The following is a 14,286-nucleotide window of genomic DNA, read 5'->3' as shown; positions in this document are numbered from 1 at the left end:
AGGGGTGCTGGGTGCTGAGCTGGATGTCAGCAGAGGCGTGGTGGCAGAGGAGAGGCCGCGGGCACAGGACAGTGGAGCTGTGGAGCATTAGGGGCGAGGGAGAGAAGGACAGCAGGTGTTTGGGACACTTAAAATTGAGGTTTCAGGGGAGGTGCAGGTCCCGGTAATGACCGTGGGAACTGATTACATAAGCAAGATGAAGGACGGCATTTCTGGAGGTAAAAATAGTACAAATTACAGGTCAAATTATGATGTCCGTGGACATCAAGGTCATCAAAGTCACGAGAGGAATGGAGGTAAAAGAGGCGACGTTCCAGGTGCTGATATCCTCCACCCACTGGAGGGAAACCACAGAGGCAGAGGCATCCGAGGGCCTCGCTCTGAGCAGCTGCTGGCGGGGCGGGGCTGGGGCTTCAACGCGGCCTGGCAGGGCTGTGCCCCCCGCATCTTAGTCTGCAGACACAGGAGGGCTGGATCGGTTCCTCACCACACGGGCTGCTCCAAATGTTAACTTTGCAGCATCCTCGCTGCCTGGGAACTCGACAGACACATATGTCTGGGCCCCCCCCAGACCTGCAGAATCCAAATCTTCACTGAATAAGATCCCAGGTGACTTGAAGGCACAATGATGTTTGAGAAGTACGTGGAGACTGGAGGTGAGTGGGGACTGCGAGACAGTGTTGAAGATGGCGTGCTTGCTGACGGGACTTCGGAGTGAGTGTGGAGTTAGCATCGAGAATCTCTAATAATAGTGGAAACAAATCCTGAGTTTCCTACACAATGCAGGTGTCCCTTCCACTTTATAAAACTCTCTCAAGGAAAAGAAATTGCTTCTCACTGAAGAAATTTTAGGAAAAGAATGGTGCAGAGGAAGGATTTCCCTGTAGATACCCTTCGCTTCCTTCACTGAAGCTCAACTATGGGATAGTCCCTTCTGCCTGTGAATTTTGTCACCTGGCATCATGTTAAATACTGTGCAAAGAATCAAGGGATTCTGGACCCTAATCTCTGAGAGCTGACAATTTAGAATGTATTAAAATACAGAGAGGAAAAAGCATGGAGTTCTTATCTTAAAATATTTTCTCCATTCTTTCATTAGTGTGCACAACACGTATGTTTCTGTCTTCAGTCCTAACGTATCTGACACAGGGCAGTTTCTCACTCAGGCCCACTTTTCCATCCTGCTTTTTTGACAAGAGCATACTGGTGGTTCTTCAAAGATCTCATTCGCTTCAAAAAGTCACAAAAGGGAGGTTTTCTATAATGCTACCAGCCCTCGCTTTTCTTAAGAAGGGTGACTAGGCCACAAATTGCATTTCAGATACATGCCTTTTCAGTAGCGTAACCCAAAAGTTATCTTAGAAACGAGAGGTAAGACAGACCTACGAAACCCTGTCACCTGAAACCTGAGAGGACTTGCTAGGTGTCCGAGAGGGGTTAAGAGCCATCAAATGCCATGGAGAACAAGGGAGAATAAAACCACGTGATCTGTGCTCCAGAGTCACGTCCTCTGCGGGGGAGGAAGGCCAAACCTAGTCTAGTGCATCACAGTCTGGAATGAGAGGGACGGCAGTTGGTGGAGGGGCAGAGGACAGGAGGGCAGAGGTTCTCAGCTTGTGTTTATGAAATGAAATTTTAATCCCCAGCATACGCCAGGAAAGAGAGAACACGGAGAGTTCTGTCAGGGTCCGACCAAGAGAACAAAATCACTCTGAGTGTCTAAACCAGAGGAAATTTAATCTGAGGAGTTGGTTCCCAAGCAAGAAAAGTCTGGGAAGCCCAAAGGAAACAGTGAGCAGGAAGCTGCGGCCACCCTGGGGCTGGGGGTACTGAGCGAGAATTGAGTGGGGGCCTGAGCCCAGGCCCTGCGTAGGGAGGAGCCAGGACCTTGCCCTGCCAGATCAGGAGAGAAAGAGCCACAGGCCCTGGGAGGGACCCAGACCTAGGCTTCTGTCCCCTGCTGGAGCTTGTAGGACTCAGGCTCCCGGGGAGGACAGGGCAGGCAGGCACAGCGAGGGCACGGGCTCCAAGCCAGCACAACCTCACACAGACATCTCAGCTGCTCCTTTGCAAGCTTCCTTTACCTGTCATTTGTATAATTTCCCAAATTGTATTGAGTCCGAGTGAGTATGGATCTCATTTACAAATGCAATGAAAGGGATCTGCGTCTGGGGAGGTGGGAGACACAGCTCCCCGGGGGACCTGCGTGTATGGACTCTGCAGCTCGTTATTCTTGTGACCATCTCTGTGCTTAGAAGAAAAGGCTAAGCTTTTTCTGCCTCTGCTCCCAATGCCTTCTTTATTCTTAACCTACTACGGCAGTGCTCTTAAAAGCATGTATTTTTAGGTTTCTGGGTAGAAAGGACTGGGTTCCTGTAGGAATAACCTGCTTGAAATCAAACACAGAAGGATCCAGGATGCCTCTGAACAGGGCACAGACAGCGCCTGCCTCCCGAGTCTGTCAGAAACCGTCTGCCTGTGATCGGCACTTTCAATGGTGGACACGGCACATCTTCTTTGAGACCCACTAGAATCTCCTCTCTGATTAAAGGGTCTTCTTATTCCCACTGAATCCTCTTTCCTGCCATTAGGCCAAGCACTGTTGTGTGTGATCTGGTAACCCTCACACCGATGAAACCGTCAGAAGCCAGTGTCTGTGTAGCTGGTTGCCAGTTCTCAGAGCCCGAGTGCCAGGGAAGCCTGAACCAGATCCAACGTGTGTGCACCACAGAGCCTGGGAAAACTCAGCAATTAAAAGCAGCTAAAACTAAGCACTTTATGACTTACAGATGTCAATTTATGACAGAAATCACTGCGTATATTGTACCAGCAAAGTGACATTTATTTGGTAATTAATGATTAAAACAGTAATTTCCCAGTGTTATCAGCCACCTGGTGTCTGGTGGCGTTTGGAGATGGTGTGCTCTGGTCTCCCCGGGGCTGTGAGGACAGGACACTTCCCTGATAATGGGGCAGTGTCTTCACCAGGAACTCTGTGCTCTGGGAAGGGCAGTCCTCCCGTCCCCCCGATCCATAGTGTTCCCATCACGCACTGGCACAGGCTGAGATTTATCGTTTCTGCCTCAAAAGTCCCAACTACAGAAATGAGTTAAGTAATGGTTCCATTCCACAGGAAGGAAAAAGCAAAACAAACAGAAGATATAGGTCAATAAAAATGCCTGCCAAATCCCCACAGACCCGTACCGCCTCCCCACTGATGAACGTCGGATGGCCCAGGCTGTTTCCTGACACCAGTGTTTCTCAAAGCTTTCCTCTCCTCTTCCCACTCTTTCTTCTTGACAGACATCTGGAGTCATGGAGGAAGGGTACTCCCTAGCACTCCCCTGTGCCCTGCACGGTGACCCTGTTCCCCACTGGGTGCTGCCCGCACTGTGCCCAGGAGGTGTATGCTGACTCCTCCCCACTCTCTCTCCAAAGGGCATCCACAGAGCTGGTTCTCCATGTTCCTGTCACCCCAAGGGCGGGCCCCAAACTGGCAAGAGAAGAGGGAGATCTGACGAGGGGCCGGCTGGGTGCCGTCCTGGAGGGCATGTGGCCTCAGCCCCAAGACTAGCTCCACTGAGGGGTCCATCCTGGGGAAGATGATGCCTCCTTGAGGGGAATGCTGTGGGTCAAATGTGTCCCCCAAAAGTTTATGTGATGGAAACTTGATCCCCACTGCAACAGTGTTAACAGGGTGGAAAATCCAACAATGTCATTTGAAAGGTGGGGCCTTAAAGAGGTGATTGGACCATGAGGACCGTGCCTTTGAGAATGGACTGATCCATTCATAGAGCGTGGGCTGATGGTTTAATGGGTGGTCATGTGCATGGTTCTGATGGCTTTATAAAGAGAGCGAGTGAGCAGGTGAGCTCTTTCTTGCTCAGCCCACCCTCCCCATGTGACACCCTGGTCACCACGGGACCCTGTAGAGAGTTCCCAACTAGAAGAAGGCCCTCAGCAGAGGCACCTCCTGGACTATGGATGTCCTAGCCTCCAATACTATAAGAAATAAACCTCTTTTCTTCATACATTACCCAGTTTCAGGAATTCTGTTATAAGCAACAGAAATGGACTAATACGGGGAACATACCTAGAAACAGCACAGATTGGACTATTTCATAACCGGTTATGGGAGGAGGCTTCGGGCCACAGGTGTGCTGTGTGAGGACTCCACCAGGGACTGCAGCCTGCTCCGAGGAGGAGGAGGCCACCCGGACCCCAACGGAGTGCTGATACCCACCCCTCCCGAGCCCAGTATGAGGCCTGCTCAGCCCCGTCCTCTCTGTGTCCACCAGCTGCTTTGTGATCTGCTTTTCACACCACGACCCGGCAGCCCTGGCTCAGCCCATTTCCCATCTCCCACCCACTTGGTACCTCGTCTCCCAGACACATTGGCTGCTAACAGCCCTGCAGGCCCTTGTCAGATGTAGCCATCCCTGAACCCTGCTTCCTCAGCCTCAGGGGTCCCTCCCCTGGCAGAGGGGGCTGGAAGGACGATCTGAAGAGCAGATTCCCCAGGCCCTGGACATCCACAGGGATACTTCCAGGGCCGCTCCTTACCCTCTTTTATCTGTTCTATGTCTAGACAATGGTGTAATATTTCATTTGGAGAAAGCCTTCAAAATATCCTTTATTTCTGCATTAAAAAAATAATAATAAAAGTTAACAAATTCCAGAATCTGTGCCTCATGGGAACTGCAGACCTCTTGGCGTGATTGACGGGAAGTGCTGGAGCAGCAGAAGTGTCCCGGCACACGGGACCGGCGGGCAGCAGCCACATCTTGGGGTCACAATGAAGAGGGAGGGACAGAGGAAAAGGGAGGGACACTCGCTCCTTTAGTTTGTCCACGTTTGACTCTGACAATTGGCCTAATCATTCTTTAAGTAACAAGCAATTAATATTATTTCAGGTTTTTAAAAGAATTTTTGGTAAGATACTTGGCCTTAAGTGCATTACCAATGAGAAAATGCATTTGGTACAACACGGCTGTTTGTTCCTCTGACTGCTGGGTCGCTGGGGCTGGTGCCCTCTGGAGCTGGAAGTCACCTGGGTTGGGGCACGTTCCCCTCTGCACACAGAGTGCTCTGAGCACCCTTTGACCTGCAGTAGCCGCGTCCTGCAATTGGATGACATGGACTGGGGAGCAGAACCTTAAGGAGGCAGTCCCATCTCTTGTAAACTGAGAGGGTGGCATTTAGCCATCTTTAGGATTCCTCTTGGCTCCAAGGTCCTGTGACCCTCTAAGAGTGGAAGAGAGACTCGTTACTTAGTATGACTCACGCGTAACTTGCCCCGCATCCTTGGGTGAACAGGGCAGCGTCCTCCACACCAATTTCATCAATATGTCCTGACGAGAAGCCCCGTCTGAAGCAGAAGAATCATCTGTTCTGCTGACTCAATCAATAAATGACAGATGACACTGTCTAGGTGCACAGACATTCCCCTTTTGCTTTTCAAAAATCAGTTAGTGAGAGGAAGTCGATTAGTGGGGATGGAGGAAGGGGCATCTGGGAAGGGGAAGCGTAAACCCTTCTAACTGCTGGGCTGTTTTCCACAGGCCTGGGCCTGCCTGCCTCGGCACCTCCCGGGTCACTGAGAAGTGGTCTGGTTGAAGGATTCCTGCACTGTGACTTAACCTGAGGCACATTTTACTTCCTTAAAGTCCCTGTCTTGGTCTTCTCGGGCTGCCACAACAAAACCCCACAGATGGGTGGCTTGAACAGCAGAGGTCTGTGGTTGCACAGTTCTGGAGGCTGGAAGTCCAAGGTCAGCATGTCAGCAGGGTGGGTTCCTCCCAAGGCCTGTCTCCTCAGCTTGCAGACACCGTTTTCTCACTGTGTCCTCAATGGTCGTCCCTCTGTGCATGTCTGTGTCCTGATCTCCTCTTCTTATGACACCAGTCCTATTGGATCGGAGCTCACCCTAGTGACCCTATTTTACTTTATCACCTCTATAAAGGTCCAGTCTCTAAATACAGTCACATTCTGAGGTCCTAGGGGTTGGGGCTTCAACATAGGAGCCCATAGCAGCCCCTTTTCTCCATTCTTTTTATTTTGACAGCACAGTGCATTTTAAGTCTCTGAGTTCTGTGCTCTGAATTCCATACAAAGCCATCCAGTTGGGGCCCAAACAGCTCCCCCACACCAGTTTGGAAAGAATGGGTGACTTTGAATTGGAAGACGATTGCTGGTTTCCTAGACCTGCTGACTGTCAGCCTTTATTCTTGCCAGATGATTAATCCCTTGGGGTCTTGGTTTCCTTGCCTGTAAAATCAAGGCATCTACTAGATGTTCTTCATAGCCTCTTCCAGATGTAAGATATCTGTAACCAAACACCACAATCAAATCATTGATTTGGGAGCCATGCAACTGTCTCAAGTGTGTTCCATTACAACTGCTCCCGTGGGAGCTGGTGTGAGCAGGAACTACCAGGAGGGGACCGAGGCTTATGCCTTTTGGGCCTCAGGTAAATATGGTCTGTTGGCCATGTGAATGGCTGGGCTTTAATCAGCTAGTGGCACATGCACCCTTCACAAAACCACCAGCTGCAAAGACGTTTTGATGCATTTCCGTTGTGTTTTCAAAGACTTCTGGTGCCGCAGAGGTTTCTAGAGCCAGCAAAATCAGTACAATTGCATTGAAACTCTCAAAAGAATGAGGCTTCTTAGAAAATAGCTGCTGTTCACCATCATCAGGCCGAAGGTACAGAAGGGAGGCATTTCCATGGTACTTTGAGGTTAGCACTTCAGGAAACTCAGTGAGAACAAAGCAGCAAAGAGGTGTGTGAAATCTGATCAGAAGAAAAGAAAACAGATGGAACACAGGTGTGTGTGTGTCTGCCGAGAGCAGAGAGGGGCACGGGCAGGGCTGCAGTGGGGGGAAGTGGCTGCAGCTTCTCAAGAGACACCTGGAGAGAGAGAGAGAGAGACCTAGAGAGAGGGAGAGACAGAGACAGAGAGACAGAGAGAGACAGAGAGACAGAGACTTACACAGAGAGAGAGAGGGAGGTCTGTCTGGCCTGCTTGGTGTGGAAGATTTTTTGATTTGCTTGTTTATGTGTGTGTGTTTACCTTTAAGTCCCTTCTAGCCTCTTGTAAAATAAATGGGGCTTTTTTTTAGAGGATTCCCTCTATTGCCAAGCTTATATTTTTGAGAGAAGTTTAATGCTCAATAGGCTCACATTGACAGCAAAATAACTGAATCGAAGACGACCCCTGCCCAGCAACAGCCCCCAGCTCTGCCCTCCCATATGATGAGCAAGGCTCTCCTTCCATCCACACCCACGGTGGGCAAGAGCAAGGGGCGGGGGTCCTCCCTTTGGTCGTCTGTGTGCTCAAGTCGGGTATAAACCTACCACAGAAAGAGAAAGGCAGGGCTGGTCACTTCCTGCTGCCCGACTCCAGTCATCCTGCATCTCCCACTGTGACACCTGCTTGCATTCCCAGGCAGGAGATGTTGGAGTATTTTTTTAATGTAGAAAAGGCGGCATAGTAAGGGCATCTATAATTTTAATTTGAAATACCCAGAGGAGGTGACACGTATAAAAACAATGTCCATTCCGACTTTTACAAGCTTTTTTCTTTCCTGATCCGATCCATCCTGTAGAGCCCGCACTGGAGACATGAGCAGGCACAGTAGTATCTGCCCTCCTCCAGGATCACAGGGCTCTCAGGAAGGGGTCGAGATTCTTCACACGACTGAGCAGGAGCGCGGGTTGCTGATGACGTTGTGGTCCTCACGGTCCCCATGCCCCCACCAGGCTCCCTGCGTCACCTCCTCCTTCACTGCATCAGTGCAGGTGTCTGGGGACGGCAGTGACCATGCTTGTCCCCAGGCCACAGGTCTGGAAGAGCACAGCCCACCCCATGCTCACCTCCCTCCTTCAAACTCTTTCACCAAAATGGGTCTCAGAGGAAGCACAGAAAGCAGTGTCTTTTCTCTGGGCAGTCAGGACAAATCGCTGTGCCTTGGGAACACCACACCCAGGGTGCCCCAGCCCCTCTGCCCTCCTCCCCCATCCCCCTTCACTTCCCTCCCCTGTTCCTTCCAGGAGTGCTCTGTGGCAACGTATGAATGCTGTCATGTGCTTAGTACATGCATGACTGTGGGAATAAAAAGGCTGAAAAACAATTCCTTCACTGCAAGCTTCAGAAAATGACATTTGTCCCCACTGAACACAGGAAGTAGTAAGAAAGCAGCATTGTCTTGAGGGAACTCCATGCCAACCCTCTTCTCTCCACCCCGTCTCCATCCCAGTGTGACAGGGGAGGTTGCCCCAGCTATGTGACCCTCTGTGCTTTGGGAACCAGGCCCGCTCTTACTCCCGGCCACTGCAGAGGCCCCTGCGTTCTCTGCAGATACTGTCACACCCTCCCTCTTCAGCATCTTCCCCATCGGCACCTCAACAAGCTTCATTTAACAACAGCGACAGCAGACAAATGCCTCTCATGCCCCCGACTCCTCCACAGCCAGACCCCTGTGGCATCTGTCCTTGTCCACCTCCAGGCACACCCCAGTCCCCCACACTCTGGCTTCTCAGCTTGTCCCTTTTCACAAAACCATCAGCCCAGGTCCCAAAACTTTCACCAAACCCAATGGCAATGTTACAGGTCCCCAATTCCCTTGACATCATGTGACTGCATCTCCTGTGATTTGACTTTTCCTGGTCTCTCTTCTTCTTGTTTTTTCTGTGTTCTGTACAAGCTTATCTTCCCTACTTATCCTAGGCTGTTACTCCCTCTATACCCTCTGGGGACTTGACCACTCCTATGACTTCAACTGTAATCCATAGGGTGGCATTTCTAAATCCACCCCTCAGCTTGATGCTTCACTAGAAGGACTTGCAGGACTCAGGGAGGCTGACATCCTCACAGTTATGGCTGATCACAGTGAAAGTCTATGAATCACAGCCATCAAAGGAGAGGAGCATGGGGTGGAGCCCAGGAGAAACCCAACAAAGCGTCCAGGTGTCCTCCCTCAGTGGGGCTGCATGGACATGCTTTATTCTTCCAGCAACGATGTGTGAAAACCTGTGCAAAGTGTTGGTCACCAGGACAGCTCACCTGAGCCTTGGTGTCCAGGATTTTCACTGGGGGTCAGTCACTAGAGCAAGTAGTGCCTGCGTGATTGACCACAGATGCTCAGATCATAGACCCCAGAGCAAAAACAGGCATTTACCATAAATCACATCAACTATCTGGTCAAACCAGCACAGCATGACCCAAGGCCTCAGGCACACAGATCATTCCGAGGACTTAGAGCTCCTTTCCCAGGAGCTGGCTGAGGACCACTCCTGAGACGGGCCCTTCTGGGGAATGTGCGGGGTTTAGTCAGTCCAGGCCTGCTGGGCCAGCCCTTTCCCGCTCAGTGGCCACTTACTATTCAAGTAGAAGCCCAAGTCAATCTTTTATGCTCCTCTTCTCCCCAGGCCCCCACATCTAATCACAAAGTCCTGCTGACTGTCTCTCCTAACTGTCCCTGAATAGCCCCTTCTCTCTCCAGTCGGGACTCCTCCCCCACCTAGTCCATATGATGATGTCCCTGGGACCCTCCTACCACATCTGCCCTCCCTCCTGCCTTGCCCCTCTCATTCCATCTCTAAGTTGCAGCCAGAACAATCCTTCTCAACATGAAGCTAAGTGACTCTCTCATGCTTGAAACGTTCAGTGTCTCCCTATTGCCTCAGGATCAGAAGGTGAGCTCATTGATTAGACTTGCAGACACCTCTAGGGCCTCCTAAGCTCCAGTTGCATCTCCTGCTGGTCTACACCCTTGCTACACAATGTGAGCTCAGAGCACCAGCATTACGGGCATCCTTAGGAGCTTGCTGAGCATATGGAGGCCACTGCCCCCACCCAGAGCTACTGGACCAGAAGCTGCACGTGAAGATGATCCCAGAACTCCTGTGCACATCAGAAGCTGGGAGGCGGCCCCTCCCACGCTCAGTCTGAGGGAGCCTCTTCACTTGCTCTGTGCCACCACGGGGTCCCTTGCCCTGCAGTCTGGAACACTCCCTTGTCTTTGCTCCCCTCGTTCTTGGAAAATCTTGGAAAACCTTCATTCTTCTGGTTTGAGTTTAAAGTCACTCCCTCCTGAAGCCTTCCCTGACTCCTGTGGGGACCCTGCAGTCTGGAACACTCCCTTGTCTTTGCTCCCCTCGTTCTTGGAAAATCTTGGAAAACCCTCATTCTTCTGGTTTGAGTTTAAAGTCACTCCCTCCTGAAGCCTTCCCTGACTCCTGTGGGGTGGGGGTCTGTGGCTATGTCTTCCTCTCCATCACCCCCACCACTGCGCTGGCTGACTGTGGTGACCTGCCTTCCCAGACACACCACCAACCCCTTGAAGGAGGTGCCCAGCCTCCTTGTCCCTATGTACCCAACACTTGCTTGACATGTCATCCGCTGTACGGAATTCTGCTCACTGTGTGCTGGACACTCCCCAAGCACTTTAAATACCTTTACTCAGTTAACCTCGAAATAATTCCATAGTTTATGCTGCCTTTACCTTTATTTATGCTTGAGGAAACCGAGGCACACCAAGGTTGAGTAACTGATGAAGATCATCCGGGAGGAAAGAGGCAGAGTCAGTCAGCACACGGCCCCAACAAGTCCTACTCCAGAGTCCGTGTTGCTGACCCACATTCAGGGGCTTTGTACACATGTGGTGAGAGAATCGTACACAGACGGACGAGACAGGCCTGTCCGAGTCCTGGGGATTTGGCCCCAGGCTCTGAGGTCAGTTCTGGATGGGTCTGTGCTGTCTGATAGCCTCCCTTTCAGCTCCTCAGACATGACACGGCACCACATGTACTTCTCTGCACACAGAATGATGACACGCCTGTGCAGACCACGTCTCATCTCCACGTCCTGCTTCTACAGAGGCCCGGGCCCTTGACCCTGGTCCTCCTCTTGACTAGTGGCTTCTGTTCACTCTTTGCCTGCTGGGCTGTGTTTGCCTTAGTTTACCTTGTCCATTTCTAACACACAGTGCTTACTGGTGGATCAGTTTTTCCCAGAAGCCAGCATACATGTGGACATTTGACAAAGACCTGCTTCCAGTGACAGCAGCAGCCCTTGCCCTGCCCAGCATGAGGCCGATGAATATCAAGGGCTTATCCAGCTTTGTGGGGAGTAATTTGTCAGGGGTCTTTTAGCTGGAATGGTCATCAGAAGACCCAGAATAGGCTCTGGACCCTTTCGACCTCTCCAGCATCGGTTTCACCCTTAACCCAGCTTCAGTCTCCTAAAAATCATTACATTTCTCTGGCTATGAGGTGTGGCCTTCCTAGAAGATTTTAGCCTCTGCCTTAATGGGCAGAAAGATGCCTTTGAGGGATTGCACTCCTGTCTTGAGGTGAGACACGGGATGTGGAGGGACAAGAGCTACCCATTTTCTCCAGTGACTTGGGGCAGAGTAGTGATGTGACAGTGGCTGTGCTCACGGGCCTTGGCTCTGGTTCCTCACCTTCCTTCTGACAAAGAACAGGAGGAGGACAAACAGATGGTCTTCTCAAAATGTGAGTTGCAGGTGGTAATTTTATAGCTGCGAAGGGAATTACTGCCTCCTTCCCAGTCTGGGAATACCTCACCCTACCAGCCCTCCTGAGGTGAGCCTGGAGGCTGCAGGTGCAGGGCTCTTGTCGTGACAGGGCTGTGCTGGAAGGCTGCTGGGCAGGGGCTGGGGTTCAAGTGCATGTTCCATGCCACTGCATGGACCTGCTTGGTGAGCCAACTGTCTATGGCTTAGTACTCCTAACACTTGAGTGCTCAGGTAGCTGGTGGATGCCCCCATAACGCCTTCGCTGAGGTCCAGGTGTCCTGCAGTTCTGCTGCTGGTGATCTCAGGGTTTTGTTGCTGCTTTTAATGAAGGTCGATGTGGCCAGTGCCACCCCCACCACCGTCCCTCCCAATGTCCATGTCACCCATGCCCATGACGGGGTAACGTCCTTGGCTTCTGTGGCAACAGAATCTCCACAGCTGGGCGAGATCCCTGCACTGCATGACAGCAGTCACCCTCCTTGAGAGGAAGGAGGGGAGGAAAGAGTCAGCCTGAAAGAGATGGAATTAGTGCAGAATGTCAGTTTTGCTGCCCACTGTAACTCACTGAAAATATCTTTGCATACCCTGCAAATCATTCTCTCCTCTGTTGTACCTGATCTTAATTTGTTTTTCTTTATGTTACATCCCAAAGAACCTATTGTTTACGGTTAGAAATGTCCCCAAATGTCCATATGGAATTGATTTTAATTGTTTTGAATTCTCTGTAAATGTATGAAAGACAGAAAATGAGAATGGAGTATGAAACACAGGTGGCCTCCAGGGTGAGGATGCAGGGGTCTGAAGGTACTCCTGCGGGACAGCTCGCACTTCGGTGAAGCATGAGTAACAGCGTACCTTCCTGCACTCCAAAATGGGCTGGTCCCCTCGCAGTGCAGAATTCTGTGGGCAAATAGCCATGAGACAGGTGGAGAGGCAGGGGCTGATTTTTCAACGACCTTACTGGGAGTTCATTAGACATTAACCAAGTCTCATAAACTTCCTAGGACCACTCGTGTCTCTGCTATGAAGTACGTATGTGTGTGTGTGCACTCTGCATAGGCATTTTGCCTACTATCCAGACTTTACCTACTGTGTAGACTTCAGGTGTTGTACAGATTTTACTTATCATGTGGACATTACATATGATACATTCTTTACATGTTTCATACACTATATGCTGCGTGCACTATACATATCACCTAGATTTGCATGTCACCCAGACTTGGAGTGGGTCAAGACGTGCACATTCCTCCTCCTGCCCTCTTCCTCCCACCATGGCTCACTTCACCTTCACCAACACAGCCTCCCCTCCACCACCCTGCTGACCTCTGCCCTCTCCCACCCTGGTGGCTCCTGGGTGGGGTGCAATGAGCCCAGAAGGGATGGTCTCTGCAGGCAAATGGTGGTCTATGCTCCCCATGGTCCATGGGTCAAGTGAAAGGCCACCATTCTCCAGACACTGCTCCTGGGAAACCTGGCTGCCCCAAGCTCAGGAGAGATCACTGTCAGAGCCCGCACACAGAGGGCTGCACCTGCTGGCCACTGGGCCGCAACCACAGGGAGGGCAGTGTCACTGTCTGGCTGAGGCCCCTGAACCTCAGCACCCCAGGGGAGATGAAGCTGCCTTCCTCCCCATACCTTTCGCAACATCAGCAGGATGAGGATTTCATGACTACACTAAGCTGGCTTGTGATTTCACCTGGGACGGTCTGCTCTACTGGTGGAAAGACACTCGTTCAAACCACCCCAGCCAGTGCACTGCATCCCAGGAGCCACCAGCTCTGTGTTCCCTCTTCAGCCGTGAATCCTGCTTTCAGGACGAGTTATCCGTAGTTCATCAAAACCATGGCAAGGCCCCATTTTGCAAAATATGCTTTCTTAAAACAGACAAAAATGACTTGGACGGGATGAAGTCGAGATTTCCACCAGTGCCACCTCCCATCAGCGCGAGGCTGTACGTGCGGCTCTTTCCCGTGGCTGGTCCAGGGCTGCCCATTTACAAAGGACGGGTAATGAATACAAGTCCCTGGTTATTCAGAAGAATACAGGCACAAATATTTCCATCACATCATTTTTCAGATGTATTTTTTATTTCAAAAGCTCCCTTCATCCGTTGAAGAATGAAGTTGGTGACAATTCATCTTTCTTCTGATGTTAACATTTCTTTTCCAGTGTGAAATCTCTTCATCTGCAGAGGGTTTGTGGGAGACATGAATAGCTCCAAGCAGAACAAATTCAACAATGAGCAGCATAATCTCCGTGTTCCTGTGATGTCTAAATTGTCCTTCAATTAAGTTTGAGAGGTTTGCGAGGGCTTTAATTGATCTCTTTTTAGATACAATGAGCTATCAAAAGTGGAATACTAAATAGCAGGCTTTTTGTCCACAAATGCTATTACAGGGGGAGGGAGCTATTTGGAAATGTGTCCCCATGTATGGATTGCAACAGGCCTGCAATGGGCTCCGCAGACCCACCTCAAGGACATCCTTCTTGGGAGCAATTCTTCTGAAATCTGAAGGGTGGAACACGCAGCCCTCTCCAAGGAGGACTAGAAATGAAGATGGAACAGATGCGGAGTCTCAGGTTTTCATGTATGGATTGCAACAGGCCTGCAATGGGCTCCGCAGACCCACCTCAAGGACATCCTTCTTGGGAGCAATTCTTCTGAAATCTGAAGGGTGGAGCACGCAGCCCTCTCCAAGGAGGACTAGAAATGAAGATGGAACAGATGCGGAGTCTCAGGTT

The sequence above is a fragment of the Galeopterus variegatus genome, unplaced genomic scaffold (genome assembly GCF_000696425.1).
Source record: "Galeopterus variegatus unplaced genomic scaffold, G_variegatus-3.0.2 Scaffold2177, whole genome shotgun sequence".
Classification (NCBI taxonomy): domain Eukaryota; kingdom Metazoa; phylum Chordata; class Mammalia; order Dermoptera; family Cynocephalidae; genus Galeopterus; species Galeopterus variegatus.
The sequence above is the reverse complement of the archived record's forward strand: the minus strand, read 5'-3'. Positions refer to the sequence as shown.